Below are 14556 nucleotides of genomic sequence, written 5' to 3'. Positions count from 1 at the left end.
GGAATGAGGGGAGCCCAGCCCTCACTCTGTGTGAAGGTAGGATCATCCCAACTGCAGACAGATCCCTCAGCTGCAGCAGGATACCCAAAAATTTCATTTCTACAGCCAGGATGCAGCCAGTCCCCACACCAAGAGGCAGCCTCTGACCCAGAGGGTTTCCAGAGGGAGGATACAGAGTGGGACAACCCAGGAATGGCCTCTCTGCTATATAAAGGTGGGAAACTGAGGCACGGGATGATTTAGGGACTCAGTGAAGCCATGTGTGACAGGATGCAGATGGCCCAAATCCCAGGCTCTTCTCTGAATTGCTGCTGAATTCTCCCAGAGGCAAAAAATAGCAATTTTTGATTGCCTCTGAAGCACCCGTTGAGGATGCTGAGCCCTCAGGGAGGAGGGAGCCGTTAGTGGAGAGGATCCCAGGGCACCAACTGGAGTGTGGGGACATGGTCCAACCTGGGGGGAGCAGGGCACAGAGGTGATGAAAGGACAAGGGGGAGCAGTTTTAAACTAAAAGCTGAGAGCTTTAGAATGAATATTAGGCAGAAATTCCTCCCTGTGAGGGTGGGGAGGCCCTGGCACAGGTTGCCCAGAGAAGCTGTAGCTGCCCCATCCTGGAAGTAGCCAAGGCCAGGCAGGATGGGAGCAAAACCAACACACACTTGTTCTAGTGGGAGGTTCCTTGTCTGTGGAACTGGATGACTTTTAAAGTCTCTTCCTACCCAAACCATTCTGTAGTTCAGTGATATCCTCCTCAGCACCACGCTGGAGATGGATATTTAGGGTGATCCATGAGCTGGAGTGAGTGTCTCCAGTGAGATCTCTGTGGAGCACCTGCCAGACTCTCTGTCCCTGCCCAGACTGGCCCAGGAGTGTGCAGTGGCCAAGGCAGCACCAAAGCAGTGCTCCTGGGATGAGGACCTGGCTGCCCTGGGAGCCATAAATCAGACTCACAGCCAAGGCTTTGCTTGAAGGAACCTGGCTTCCACCTCTGCTCAGTGATTGTCCCTCCTTGGGACCTTGCTGGTGGGCTCAAGCTGGTTCCTGGGGACCAGGTGTGGCTTCTCCTGGATGATTGTGGGACACATGCACTCAGCCTGCCTTTCTCCCTACCCCAGCTCATGTGCCAGGTGGTGAGAGAGTTTGGCCTTTGCTGCTTGTTGAGAGCTGCCCATGTGTGAAGATCAAACAGAGGGAATGTCACGTCCTGGCGCTGCCGTCTCCAGGAGCGGCCGAGGGGCTGGGACAGGCTGGAGGTCAGCACGAGGAGCTCTGATGGGCTGAGCTCACCAGCTTCACCCCCTCAGACATCATCTGCGTGGTGTGTGCAGAGCAGAAGGATCCCAGGGTTGTCTGAATCCCAAACCCCCTTCTGGAGGATTGTGTCCTCCTGCCCCATTGTGCCTGGTCAGCAGTGGAGGTCCCCAGCAGGTACTGAACCCTTCAGGTGGGTCTGAAGTGATCTGGAAAGGTTCCATGAGCTGCCCCACGGTGCTGTGGCACTGGCACCCATGGGCTGTTCCCGCTGGAGCTGTGACAGGGCTCCAGGCTGGGAGAAGCTGGGATGCTTGGGGACCTGGGCAGAGGCTGGACAAAATGTGCTCATCACCCTGATTTGGACCGGAATCTGCTATTCTGGGCTCTGTGACCTCATGCTCTGTAGGTGCCTTTGAAAACAGCCGGAGGGCGGCTGCAGCGGCTGGGTTTCAGCAGTGATCCCAAACCTGAGCTGCCATGGAGCAGCCCCACAGCCCCACAAACCAGGGCAGCTCAGCAGAGACACCCCAGGAACTGAATCTGCTCAATGTGGAGAGAGGCAAAACGTTTGATCTGGAGAATGCCAGAGCTCCAGGTCACTGCAGAACATGAGAACAGGAAAAGGTGGCAGAGTCTGAAGGGACGATGCTGAAGTCATCAGTGGTAAAAATGGCACCAAAATCAGCCTCTTCCTGTGAAATAATTTGGCTGGAATGAAATTGTTTTTCCTGATGGCAGCCAGCCCCTTTAGGGGTTAACTGCAGCCCTGCTGAGAGAACTGTAAAAGGTGTTTCCGAAATATTTCCACTGCCCTGTTGGTTTTATGGCCAGGAAAGGCAGGGCAGGCCCTGCAGATGGAAACCAGGCTTGGAACAGCCAGCAGGGACTCCAGGCTGGACATCAGCAAAGTCACCCAGTGGTGCAGATGGGTGAGGGAAGGGACCCCCATTGATCCACCCCCAAAGCCATGGGGATGGTGAGAGTCTGCCCTGGCCTGGGGGGCAGAGCTGGTGGGGTCACTTTCACATTGGGTAGTGGAAGCTCTGGAGAGCCTGAGGAAGGGATGGGTTTGGGGTTGGGGGGTCACATTCAGTCAGCCTAATCCCCCATCCTTGCCCAGTGCTGACATCTGGGACCTCTGCAGGTCTCAAACACAGGAGAGGATGGAGAGGCACCTCACCCTGCCAGTGGAGGTCCTCAGGGGCACAGGGGGAAGGGACACACAGGTTTGCAGGTCTGAAGGCCTGAGAAGGAGATGCCGTGATGCTGCCTGGGTGTTCCATGTGCCCTGGGGTATTTGACTTCATCCATGTGCCCTTGGATCAGGCTTGGACACGGGGAATCATGGAATCACTAAGGCTGGAAAAGCCCTCTAGGATCACTGAGTCCAACCATTAACCCAGCACTGCCAAGGCCACCACTAACCCATGTCCCCAAGTGCCACATTCACACGGCTTTTGAACATTTCCAGGGACAGTGACTCTACCACTTCCCAAGGCAGCCTGTCCAATGCCTGACCACCCCTGCTGTGAAGAATTTTCCTTAATATCCAATCTAGACTGCCCCCAACACAACTTGAGGCCATTTCCTCTTGTCCCATTGCCAGCTGCCGGGGGCAAAGCCTGACCCTGACCTGGCTGCACCCTTCTGTCAGGGACTTGTGGAGAGGGAGAAGATCCCCCCTGAAGCTCCTTTTCTCCTGGCTGAGCCTCCCCACTTCCTTCAGCTGCTCCTCAACCTGTGCTCCAGACCTTTCCACAGCTCCACTCCCCACTCTGGATGTGCTGCAGCCCCTCAATGTCTCTCTTGTCAAGGGTGGCCCTGAGTCAGAACTGAACAAGAGGGACACAGAGAGTGCTGGACATTGGTGGGCTGGACACCCCAAAACTCATCCCAAAAAGCCCACTGCATGCAGTGTGGCCAGCAGCAAGCTTTGCTTCACCCATGATGAGCATCTCAGAGGTTCCCCCTGCCTGATCCCTCCCTTCAGACACCCCCAGCACTCTGGTCACACCGTGTGTGCTCCCTCTGGCTCCCCTGTGCAAGTCCTGGCTCCCCTCTTCCCTGTGCTTCCAGGCCACGTTTCCAAGAGCTTTATGCTTAAGCTCAGGCCCAAAAATTTGTGTCCAGGATACAGTAAAGAAGCAGCAGCCAAGTCTGATTTGGGTAAAAAGCAGACTGAGTTCCCTAATGTGTGCAGACAGGACATGAAACAGGAAAGGGGCCAGGAAGTCACCTCTCCAAAGCATCCCTGTATTTGTGGGGGGATCCTGGGCAGCCCACCTGGGCTGGTGGCTCTGATCACCTCTGTACCTGGGAAGGGGCATCCCATGGTTAAGGATAAGTGAAGGAAAGATGTTTTTTGCTGGGGTTTCTGCGTCTGTGTGTCACGGCTGGGCCCAGCTCACAGCTGTGTGCAAGGGTGGCTGCAGGGAGCCAGCACTCGGGGGCCAGGCTGGTCTGGCTGAACCGGGGGGAATTTCTATTTCACTCTGTGCCTTTTCTCACTCTCAGAAGTAATGAAATGCAGGAGCCAGCATTAATGCACCATTAAAACTGCAAATTTCAGCACGCAGCCATCAGGAAATGCAAATACTCGGCTCTACTGTCAGCGCTACCTCTGCTGTGGCAGCAGAGGAAGGGGCTGGCACATGGCTGACCTTTGCTACTTGGGAAAAATCTCCAGTGATGCTCAGCTTCTGGCTCTTGTCTCCCTCCCTGAGCCCTTCATCCCCTCCCATCTATGGCTGGGCTCACGGCCCTGCCAGCAGTGGGGGCACCAGGGGAAGGGGTCGCACAAAGGGAAGGGGTGGCACAAAGGGAAGGGGTGGCACCAGGGGGAGGGAGTGGCACAAGGGGGAGTATGGGCCCAGCTGTGCCTGTCCATAGAGGATCTCATGCTCCTGCCCGAGGTTTGGGATGCTCCCAGGGGGCTCAGGGTGGGGAGTGTGATGGGGGGACAAACTGTGTTTTGTCTGTGCAGGGATGTGCCTGTCCCCAGGCTGCTGAGGGTGACAGCCTGAGGAAGAGGAAGAGAAAGGCTGCAGGAGCCCTTGCTGCAGCTGGTGAGCACTGCCTGTTCCACCTCACAATTGTGCTGTGCCTCGCTGGCAGGGACCTGCTTTTCCATAAATTTGGGTGGAAGGGAGAGCTTGGCAGAGCCCTGGGCTGCAGGGAAGGATTTACAGCTGCTCTGGCTGCTCTGTGTTCTCCTTGCAGGGCTGGGACTCCTGCAGAAATGCCCTGAGGGAGGAGGAGGAGATGGAGGAGGGAACCCGTGCTGGCATCCATCCAGGGAACAGGGTCCAGCCTGTGCTGGATCAGGGGAGCTGGAGGAGGCAGGATGAGCAGGACATCCTTGGTTCACCCAGAGCTCTGTGGCAATCCCAGGGCTGGGAAAGCAGGGGCAGGGACAGTGGGGTGACCCCCGTGCTGGGCAGGAGGTGGGGGATTCTGTCATGGGCACAGATAGACTCTGAGATTTCCAGCAGTGGGGAATTGGTGGGGAGACACCTTGTCCTCCTCTGGGAAGGTGGTGACATCTCCCAGTTCCAGACTGGCCAAGTGCTGTGAGCCTCTGAACATCTCAGCCTCTGGGGAACTTTGGGGCACTTGGAGAACCTCATCCTGTGGAGCATCCCCAGGCACCTGGAGCACCTCATCCCTTGGGGTCACCTAGGGCACCTCATCTCCTGGAGCCCCTCAAGGTTCCTAGGACACCTTCTTCCAGGGAGCACCTCACCCCCTGGAGTCCCTCAGGCAAGGCCACTGCCAGTCCCAGCACTGAGCACCATCCTCCTGGAGCAGGTTTGCTGACAGGGAACACCTGCCCAGCACAGTCCACTGACTCCTGCCTGCCTGGCAGCCTGGCAGGGGCCTCTGGGCAGTGCCCTCAGCTCGGGCAGTGCCCATCCCTGTATCCCTCCTGGAAGGCATTGAGCCCAGGAAGCGTCTGGGCTGGGTCACGAGGATGAAAACATGCTCTGATAGCTCCAGTTTGCTCTGGGTCATCCGAGGTGATGAGCTGTGCTGCCCCAGAGTGCTGAGAAAAGACCATTTTCCCTCTTTCCACTGAAGTTTGAGTCTTCCAGGCAGCCTTCAGCAGCGCTGGAGCTTTCCCAGAGATGCCTCGTGGCTCTTCATTCTTCCCTGCTCTCCTTAACTCACAACAAGAGCCGCTTGAGGAGGGAGATGCATCCCAAGCGTCCCTCCTCTCTCCTTTGCAACGAGCACAAAATAGGTATGGGCCCCTTTTCCAGATGGGAACGTGAGGCCTGAGGATGGATAAAGAGTTTTCTAAGGCTTGGGAGCAAGGTGTGGACAGCGCTGAGAATAGCATCGCGAAATCTCAACTGCCAAGCCCTTAGCCTAACCAGAAGGTTATTCTTCTTCCCTTATGCTCATACATATCCATTAGGATGAGACCATATGTGTGAGATGTAGATGAATTTCTTTCCTCTTGACAAGTCCAGTTGGTCTTCCTAGGTAAGGAGATGGTGGTCTGTTCCCATCCAACTCCAGGCTGGCTCTTTGCCGCGATTCCTTCGGTTGTGTTTTGCCCCGGAAGAAATGGAGCTACACGTCAGAGCTTCAGGCCTGACTCTCCTCCACACAGCAGTTGTGTCGATGCCAGACGTCCCTGGGGGGCTGTGGAAGTGTCCCCGGAGCATGGAGAGTGCAGGGAAGCTTCCAGCCAAGGAGAGCAAGCAGGTGGGATAGGGCAGGGGAAGGGCTGCTGGCCCGTCCCCAGCCAGGTCCCAGAGGGTTTCCTGGGGAAGAGGTGGCTTCTCTGATGGCAGGAGCAGTGGGGGAGCGCAGCCCTGTGCTCCTGCCCTTCAGCTGGCTGCACTGGGTGTCTCCCAGAGGCCCTCAATGGGACCCTCACACCTCAGCTCACCCAAGAGCTGGGTGCTGCCCTGGCAGCTGAACTCTTCTGTTGAAGGGTCCCTTGAGGACAGAGTGAGGAGAGAGATCCTGGAGGCTTTAGGTGGTTACAGATGTGATGTGAGACACATCCTGTTGTTGCTCAGCTCCAAAGCTTCCTGTCAGGAGGAAGAGTGGCCTGGACAGAGCTGGTCCTTTTGACACATCACAATCCATTCCAGGCTTCAGATCAGTGCAGGGCTGACACGAGGGTTGTGTTCAGGTGATGAGGGGGAACAGCTTCTTACATCCCCAGATCAGGTCTGCCAGCCCCTTCCACAGCATCCATCACGCGTTGCTGCTGCCTGTTATGGCCAGAGGGGAAGGGCTGGGTTCTGTGGGCTCTGGGCACAGCTCCAGCCTGTGAAAGTCAGGGGCTGATTTCCTCTCAGGGTGATGGAGCTGGGCAAACGAGACCAGGAGAACAGAGAAGGCAGCCTGTGAGAGTCACAGAATCACAGAATCCTGCAGGCTGGAGAAGCCCTCTAAGGACGCCAAGTCCTACCATTAACCCCACACTACTGTGTTTACTGTCCCCAAGTGCCATACCCACTGGTCTTTTAACACTTACAGGGATGGCAACTCCACCACTTCCCTGGGCAGCCTGCTCCAATGCCCAAATCCTTTCTGCAAGACAAGGTGAGCATGGTTCACCTCCACAACGTCTTGGTGAAGGCTCAGCTGCAGCAGCATTGATGGGAAGAGGGGATGTGGAATGGAGGGAAATGCATCCAGGTGGGATCTCACAGGGAAGGACCAACCACGTGCTTGTTCTCTGAGGCCTCATGACCATGGTGGGTCACAGGGCATCACCTCCTCCTCCTGTGCCCACAGCACTGCTGGCTGCTGACCCACATACAGCCATAGCCAGACTTTACACTACACATTGCAGGCTCCTCCATGGCCCTCCAGAAAACACAGCCGTGCTCAGGTGGCTCTCAGCATCCTCCTCAGCATCCCAAATCCCTGCTGCCTGCTGGGGCTGAGTGTGCAACACCTGGAGGAATGGGGGTGGAGTGCTGGGCAGGAGGCAATGATCTGGCTGCCACAGTGGCCAGGAGGAGGCCAGCACGGTTTTCACCTTCATTTCTCCAGGGCTCCTGACTCAAGTGTGCCCAAACCAGCTCTTCCCATAAGTAACTTTGATATTTCCAGTGGAAATCATGTAACTGGCACTTCTGCTTTTTAATCAGGGTTGCTCTGACCTTTCTGTCTCCTTGTTTGTGTGGACAGGCAGGAGAGGTTTGGAAAGCCCCATCTGGCTCCGCTGTCCTGGTGGTGAGGGCTCACGAGGAAGGACCATTGGGCAGGTGTCCTCCCATCCCACGTGCTGGGAGTGAAGGATGCTGTCCCACCAGGCACTGGGGATGGATTTGAGATGACACCACAGGGCCGGCAAGGGGACGAGATGTAGGAGAACACGGGTGGAGCAGGAATAATTAAAATTCCCCCCTGGAGCCTGGCTTGCTCTGCATTTCAGCTCCTATCTGAAGGGCAACATTCTCTGGTCTGAGAATGGCTGTTTTCATGTCGCTGGTGTCTTCCCAGAGCCAAAAATCTGCCAGCACTGGGAAAACCCCGGTGTTAATGTGACCAGGACCGGTGTCCCCTGCCTGGCCATGCACCATAGCACTTGGCCTGTCCGTCTGTCCTCGGAACGGCTTGGGCAAGGCTTCTGTGACCCCGAGCAGCCACGGGAAGGGAAGGGAAGGGATGGGACGGGAGTGTGCCGGGTGCCCCAGCCCCGCGGCTGCCCGCCCTGCCTGCGCAGGCAGATGGCTTTTGCAGGGCGCTCCGGATGTTGGAGCCAGGCTATTTTGGACCACGTGGGCGTCTGAATTCCAGGCGAATCCCCGGCTCAAAAAAAAAAAAAAAAAAAAAATTCCCAACGCCTGCCAGGGTCCCCGGAGGTGGAAACGCTGCAGCTCGAGTGTCCTCGTGGTTCTCCTGCTGCCTGGCACGTAGGCGGGACTCTGGCTCCAGCCCACCCGCCCCTGCGGCACGGACCCCCTGTGCCCGCTCTCCCTCCCCCTGCCAAAGGCTGGGACACCCGCATGGCCCCGGTGTGGCTTGGCACGATGCGAGCGGCTCCTCAGCCCCCAGGAGGGCCGGTTTGAGTGGGGGTCTGGCTGCGCTTCCTTCCTGCAGCCTGGGGGATGCTTGCCAGCCCCGGGGCTCTGCACACAGGCTCCCCCCTTGCTCCGCCGTGCCGGGCTGGGAGAGGGCAGAGCGAGGGCGGCTTCCTGCCCTTCTCCCGGCCGCCGGCGCGGCGTCTGTTTGCTTTGAGGCCCGGGTCCCTCCTGCCAGGACATTCCCGGGCAGAGTCGCTGCCGTTTGCACAGGAGCCGGGGGGACACCCCGGACCCCCCCGGGCACAAAGGCCGGTGCCTCTCGCCTGCCCCGCACCCGCGTCCCCTTCCTGGGGCAGCCCGGGGAGCCGCGCTGGGCTCCCACGAGGGACAGGGACCACCCAGTGACCCCCTCGTGTCACCTCCCGGCCCAGCCCGTTCCAGGGAGGGGTGGCCGGTCCCCCGTGGCTGTGGCATGTCCCCGGTGAGCGGGGCCAGCGCGCCCAGCCGCCATGTGGGAGACAGCTGGGGTTAAAAATTAACACTGCAGAGCTCAGCTGAGGGGCAGCGGGGGCCGGCGGAGGGTTTGGGCTGCCCGCGGGACCCCCGGCCGGGCTGGGACCCGGGGCCTGTGCAACCAGCAAGGTGGGGATGCCGTGCCCCCCAGCCGGGAATGAGGGGCTGCGGTGTCCCCTGGGCTCGGCTGGTCACAGACAGAGCCCTGTGTCACTGCAGCAGCCAGCCGAGCACCATGGTGGGTCACTCCGACCCACACTCCAGGAGGGCTCACCCAAAAGAGCTCACCGGCTGCTCCAGCCCTGCTTGCCAGCACCCCCAGGGCCAAGGGGTGTGTGCCAGGCTGACCCCAGCTCGCCAGAGTGGGGGGTGGATCCCAGCAGAGCACTGGGAGGAGCTGGGGTCCCCAATCCAGCCCCCTCCCCAAAATCAGGGATGTCACCAAGGTCTGGGGCTCCTGACACAGCTTCTGGCTGGATTTGGGTCCCCTCCACCAGGAGCCACCCAGCACGGAGGAGGTGAGAAGGCAGTGCCAGCTCTGTAACCCATTTGGATGGCAGTGGCTGGGCTGGGGGGATTTGGGGTTGGGAATTTTGGAGGTGTGTTTGTGCTCTGGAGACTGTTGGGACGTGCCTCCCAGTCACACAGCCTTGGCAGCCCTCCAGCCACTGTCTCATGGTGTCCCCTGCCACCCTGGGGAGGGGGACATGGACCTGCATGACCCCCCCTCACTGCTGCAGGGTCAGGCTGCTCTGTAACACCTCCATGTCCCACCCCTGTTATTCCTGGCTCTTCTCCTGGAGCTGGGCAGAGCTCCTGGATTTGTTCCCCACTGGGGAGGGGCAGTGCAGACCCCACTGCCAGAGCCCAGAGCCCAGCCCTGGTGGGGGAGATTTTGGCCCTGGCCCTGGCAGGCAGTGAGCAGGGGCAGTGCTGCTGTTTGCTGATGGGTTTCTGCCCTGTCCCCTTGCCATCTGTCCCCATCTTTCCCTGCATCCTGTGTCCTCCATTCCTGTCACCATCATTCTCCTGTCTCTCTGTCCCTTCACCCCTGTCCCATCTGCCCTTAATGCCTGCCCCTATTCTGCTCACCCTTCAACCTTGTCCCACTTGCCTCCCACCCCTGGCCTGGTCATTCCCTATCCTGTGCTGTCACCCTCCCTTCATGTCCTATTTGCTCTTCATCCTCATCCTCCTCCATCTCTGGCCCACTCACTCTCCACCACTGTCCCCCTTGCCCTCCATCTCTGTCCCCTCTGCCCTCCATCCTCATCCTCCTGTTCCCCCCAGCCCTCAGCATGCCATTGGAAAGGGCTCCAGGAGCAGGGTGGAGGCTCAGGGACTTGTCAGTGTCCCTTGTGGCTCAGGGACTTGACAGTGTCCCTTGTGGCTCAGGGACTTGACAGTGTCCCTTGTCCCTGTGCTGTGGGGAGCACTGGGGGACCCTCCTCTGCATTTGGGGGACTCCTTGTGCCTGGAGAGCTGGGGACTGGGCAGTGGGAATGCTGGGGAGCCTGGAGGTTGGCTGGGGACACTGGGCTGAAGCCACGGCTTTGCTGCTGTTGCTGTCACCAAGTCCCAGCTTGGCTTTGTGCCTCAGTTTCCCTTCTCTTTGAGGATCCCAAACCTCAGTAAAGGTGATTTGCCCACATGTAAGTTTTCCAAACACTCTGAGAACTGAAATACTGCTGCATTTGGGGACCTTCCTTTGGTGGCAAACTCCAGGTGCCACTGCCACACTGTTGATGTCCCCCTTGGCAAAGGGGACATCAACACCCTGTGCTTCATGCTGGCATCAGGGGTTTGTGTCAGGTCATTAAAAAAGCCAAAAGGGGCAAAGAAAATGTCCTTGGTGAAGCCCATGTGGGTGAGATGGTGCTGTACACTGGGCAGTGTCATCTGAAGTGGTGCTGCTGGGATGCTGTCCCTTCTCCTGTGTCACCAGTGCCACCCTCATCCCTTGTGCTGGGCACGAGGCTCCCTGCTCCTTTCTTGGGGGGGCTGAGAGGCTGAGCTGTGGAGGGAGGCAGGTTGGGAACACATGGAGAGGGCCAGCAGAGGAGCTGAAAGGGTGCCCAGGAGGATGGGACCGCGCTCCCCCATCGCTGCCACCCGGGAGGGAGATTTTTTGGGAAGCTGGAGCATCGTCACAGCACCCGCGGTTGCAAATCCCAGTGGCTAAATCTGCGAGAGGCGCATAATTAACGAGACGTGGATCAAATACAAACAGCATCCGCGCCGTTCGCCCCCCACCCCCCGCCCCATCGCAGATTTTTTTGTTTCATTTCGAGGCGGGAGCGGGGTGGGAAGAGATTTCGCATTCCTGTGAAAAAAAAAAAAAAATCAACGGCAACACAAACCCAGTTTCATTTTTGTCAGGGTTTCTGCTTTTGAGAGGGTTTGGGTATTTTGCTGGCAACTGAAAAGGCTGCAGGAATTGGGGGTGGTGGGTTTTTTTTTGGGCTGTTTGTCCCTGGAAAGCTGCTCTCGGCTGAGGAGCAGGGATTTAAGGGTTTTTTTTTTTTTAACTTCCAATATTTCAGTGCCCACAACTCCGAGGGGAGAAAAAAAACCCCAAACCCAACAACAACTCTCCCCCTCAGCAGCAAAAAATTCTGGCAAAAAGTTGAGCAGGAAACTTCTGGGCCAAGAGTGTTATCCCCCACCCCTCGCCGCGGGGCCAAACCTCGGGATTTGTCCCCTCCCTCCAGCTGACTTATCGGACCATCGATTATTTGCTGTTTATTCAGGGGGATTTCAGCGATGTCCCGCTGTGAGACCGTGAGGTCCCTCCCGGTGGCGGCAGCAAGCCTGGGGCTCCGGGGCTCTGTGCTCGGGGCTCCTCCCCAGAGCGATCCTCGCTGTGCGGTGCGAGGGGGAGCTCTGCACCCCTCAGTCCCCTCCGCTGCACCCCGGCTACCGGGGGTTGACTCTTTCTTCTGGGACCTTCTGCTACTGCACCCCACGGGGGGACAGAGAGATGGGAACGCTCTGTGGGCACCCCAGGGAAGGGAGAACGGAGGGACTGGCACCCCGGAGGGGATGCAGAGGGATGGGGAACCTGCAGGGGACACCCCACGCTGGGGACAAGGGGTGGAGCACATGCAGGGTGGGAATGGACAGAGGGATGTGCACCCCACAGAGGGACAGACGGATGAGGGACGTTCTGGGGATGTGGATGCATGTGGGGGTGTCACCCCTCGGGGAACAGCAGGGAGGGAGGAGGCACAGTTGGGTGACACCCCAGAGACAGGATGGTGACATCCCGCTGGGCATCGCTGGGGATTAAGGGGGGCACACTGAGCTGGAGGGGACATCATGCTGGCATCCATGGGTGCGGCCAGGATAGGGGGTGCACAGTGGGTGAAACTGTAGGGGACAGGTGGGACACGGAGGGGGTACGAACAGGATGGCATCCGTGGAGGTGGATGGGACACGGAGGACACACTCCAATCCCATCCATATGTGACATGAAGGGTTGGGACACCACGGTGACACTCGGCGGGGGGGGCAGGGGGGAGGCAGCTGGGACCCGGTGGGTGACACACCGCGGCAACAGCCTTGTGGGGTGTACAGCCCACGGACGGCACGGCACAGTGACACCCATGAGGGGGCATCAGGGACACGAGGGGACACACCATGGTGACACCCATGGGGGCAGCTGGGACACGAGCGCGGGCGAGCACACCACGGCTACACCCGTGACTTGGGGGGTAGATGAGACATGGGGGTCACAGCGGGATAAACCCCGTGGGGGGTGGGCGGGACACGAGGGTCGCGCTCTGTCCCCATGCGCGGGGTCGGCTGTCACACGGCTCGGCGGGGTGACACCCGTGGGGGCGGCAGGGCCCCGGGGATGGGTGTAGCCTCTCGGCGCTGGGGGTCGGGCGAGCCGGGGGTTGGCGGCGCGGGCGGCGCGCGCGCGGGGCGGCGGGGGGCGCGCGCGGCGTGTCGTGTCGCGGCGTGTCGCGGTGTCCGGCGGCGCGGGGCGCTCGGCCCGGTCCGGTCCGGGTTTTGCCGGCAGCCGCGGGCAGCGGCGGCGGCGGCGGCAGCGCCGTGCAGCGCGGAGCGGGGGCTGCGCACTCCCAGAGCGAGCGGCGATGTGGAGGTGGGTGTGCGGCGGCGGCGAGGCACCGAGCCCGCCTCGGCTACCCGGCCCCGGCCCCGGCCCCGGGCAGGTGCTGACCTCCCCTCCCTACCCCGCTCCCTTCCCCTCCTGCCCCCTTCCCGGCGCCCGGGCAGCCCCCGTCGCTCTCGGCAGCGCTGCCCGCAGCGCGGCGGCTCCCGGACCGCCGCTCGGTGCCGGCCCCCGGGGCGCTCCGGCGGCGGAGTTGGGGTGGGGGGTGTCGGGGGGCCGTTGGAGGAAGGGGAGGTGGCGGAGAAGAAAAAGTTTGGCTGGGGGACCCGCGGCTCGCCCCGCTGCCCGGCGCCGTGCCCGGGCTGCCCGCGGCGGCGGCGGGGCCGGAGCTGGCCGCCTGCCCGCCTGCCCGCGTCGGGCCCGGCCGGTGCTGCCTGCGCGGCGCCCGAGCGGCCCCGCCGCTTCCCGGGGATGGGAGGGAAGGGGGGGAAACGTCGGGGTAACGAGCAAAGTTTTTCTCGGTGCGACCGAACCCCGCCGCCGGTACCCGCAGCCGGGCGGGGATGCGCTGGGAGCCGCGGGGAGGGATGGAGTGAGCCCCCCACGTCTCCCCCCCGCCGCCCCGGACCGCCGCGGCAGCTCCCGGTGGTTTCCCGGGTGACAATGGTGGCGGCGGGGCCGGGGGGCGGCGGGGGCGGCGGCGCCGGGGGGAGGCGGTGGGCAGCGGGGCCGGCGGTGCCACCCGCGGCGGGGCTCCCGTGGGGGGCGCGGGGGAACCCCCACCCCACGCCGGTGTCCGCGCGTGGGTCGCTGCCGCCTCCCCGGGGTGCGCCGGGCTCCCGCGGCAGTTCGGCTCCGCCACCGGTGCCCGGGCGCGGGGTGGCCGTGGGAGCGGCGCCGTTTGCCATCGCCCAGCCATGTGCGACAACTCACCCAACTTTATCATCCCCCCGTTCCCAGCGAACCCCCCCCGCCCCGCTTCGCCGTCAGACGGGATTCCCAAACCCCCTGCTGCCCCCAGCCGTGGAGGGGAGGGTGCCCCAGGCGCCCCGGCGCCCATCGAGCCACCGCGATCGCGCCGTGGAATATCCCTCGTTCGTACCGGCGTGGGTGCCACCGGCCCCTAAACCACCGTGGGGGCTGTGGATTGTACCCGAATGTGGGAATTACAGCGTCAAACTCCGCCGAACCGCGGCCCCATGCGCCCCACGGAGGTGTGGGGCGTTTTGTTGTTGTTGTTTGATTTTTTCCTTTTATTTTAATTTTATTATTCCTATTTTTTTTCCACCGCATCCCGCAGCCGGCAGCGTCCTTCCTGCGGGGACGGGGCTGGTTCGGGTCGGGTTATTCTTTGCTGGGATGATTGATTGGGGAGAGGAGGATGGGGGGGTAGCATGGGGGGTTAGGGGGTGGGATGGGCATGGGGGGTGCATCCCACGCACAAACAAAGCTGCACACACATCTTGCGGTAACGGCCCCGCGTGTGCGCTGACCCGGCCGGGCAACCTTCACCCCCCGCCGCTGCGTGCCGGGGGGGCCGGGGGAATGATGGGGGATGCCGTGCTGTGGGAGGGCGGGTGAGGCCGGCTTTGGGGGGGCCTGGGGGGATGCCCATCCCGGCTACCTGGGGCGCGGAGCCGGGGCCGGCGGAAGTTTTGTTTCTCTGGAAACGGGCCCTGCTGTGTCAGCGGCCCCTTTGTGCCGCTTTGTCCGCGC

Source organism: Serinus canaria, chromosome 13 (genome assembly GCF_022539315.1).
Source record: "Serinus canaria isolate serCan28SL12 chromosome 13, serCan2020, whole genome shotgun sequence".
Lineage (NCBI taxonomy): Eukaryota > Metazoa > Chordata > Aves > Passeriformes > Fringillidae > Serinus > Serinus canaria.
This window is presented reverse-complemented; position numbering follows the sequence as displayed.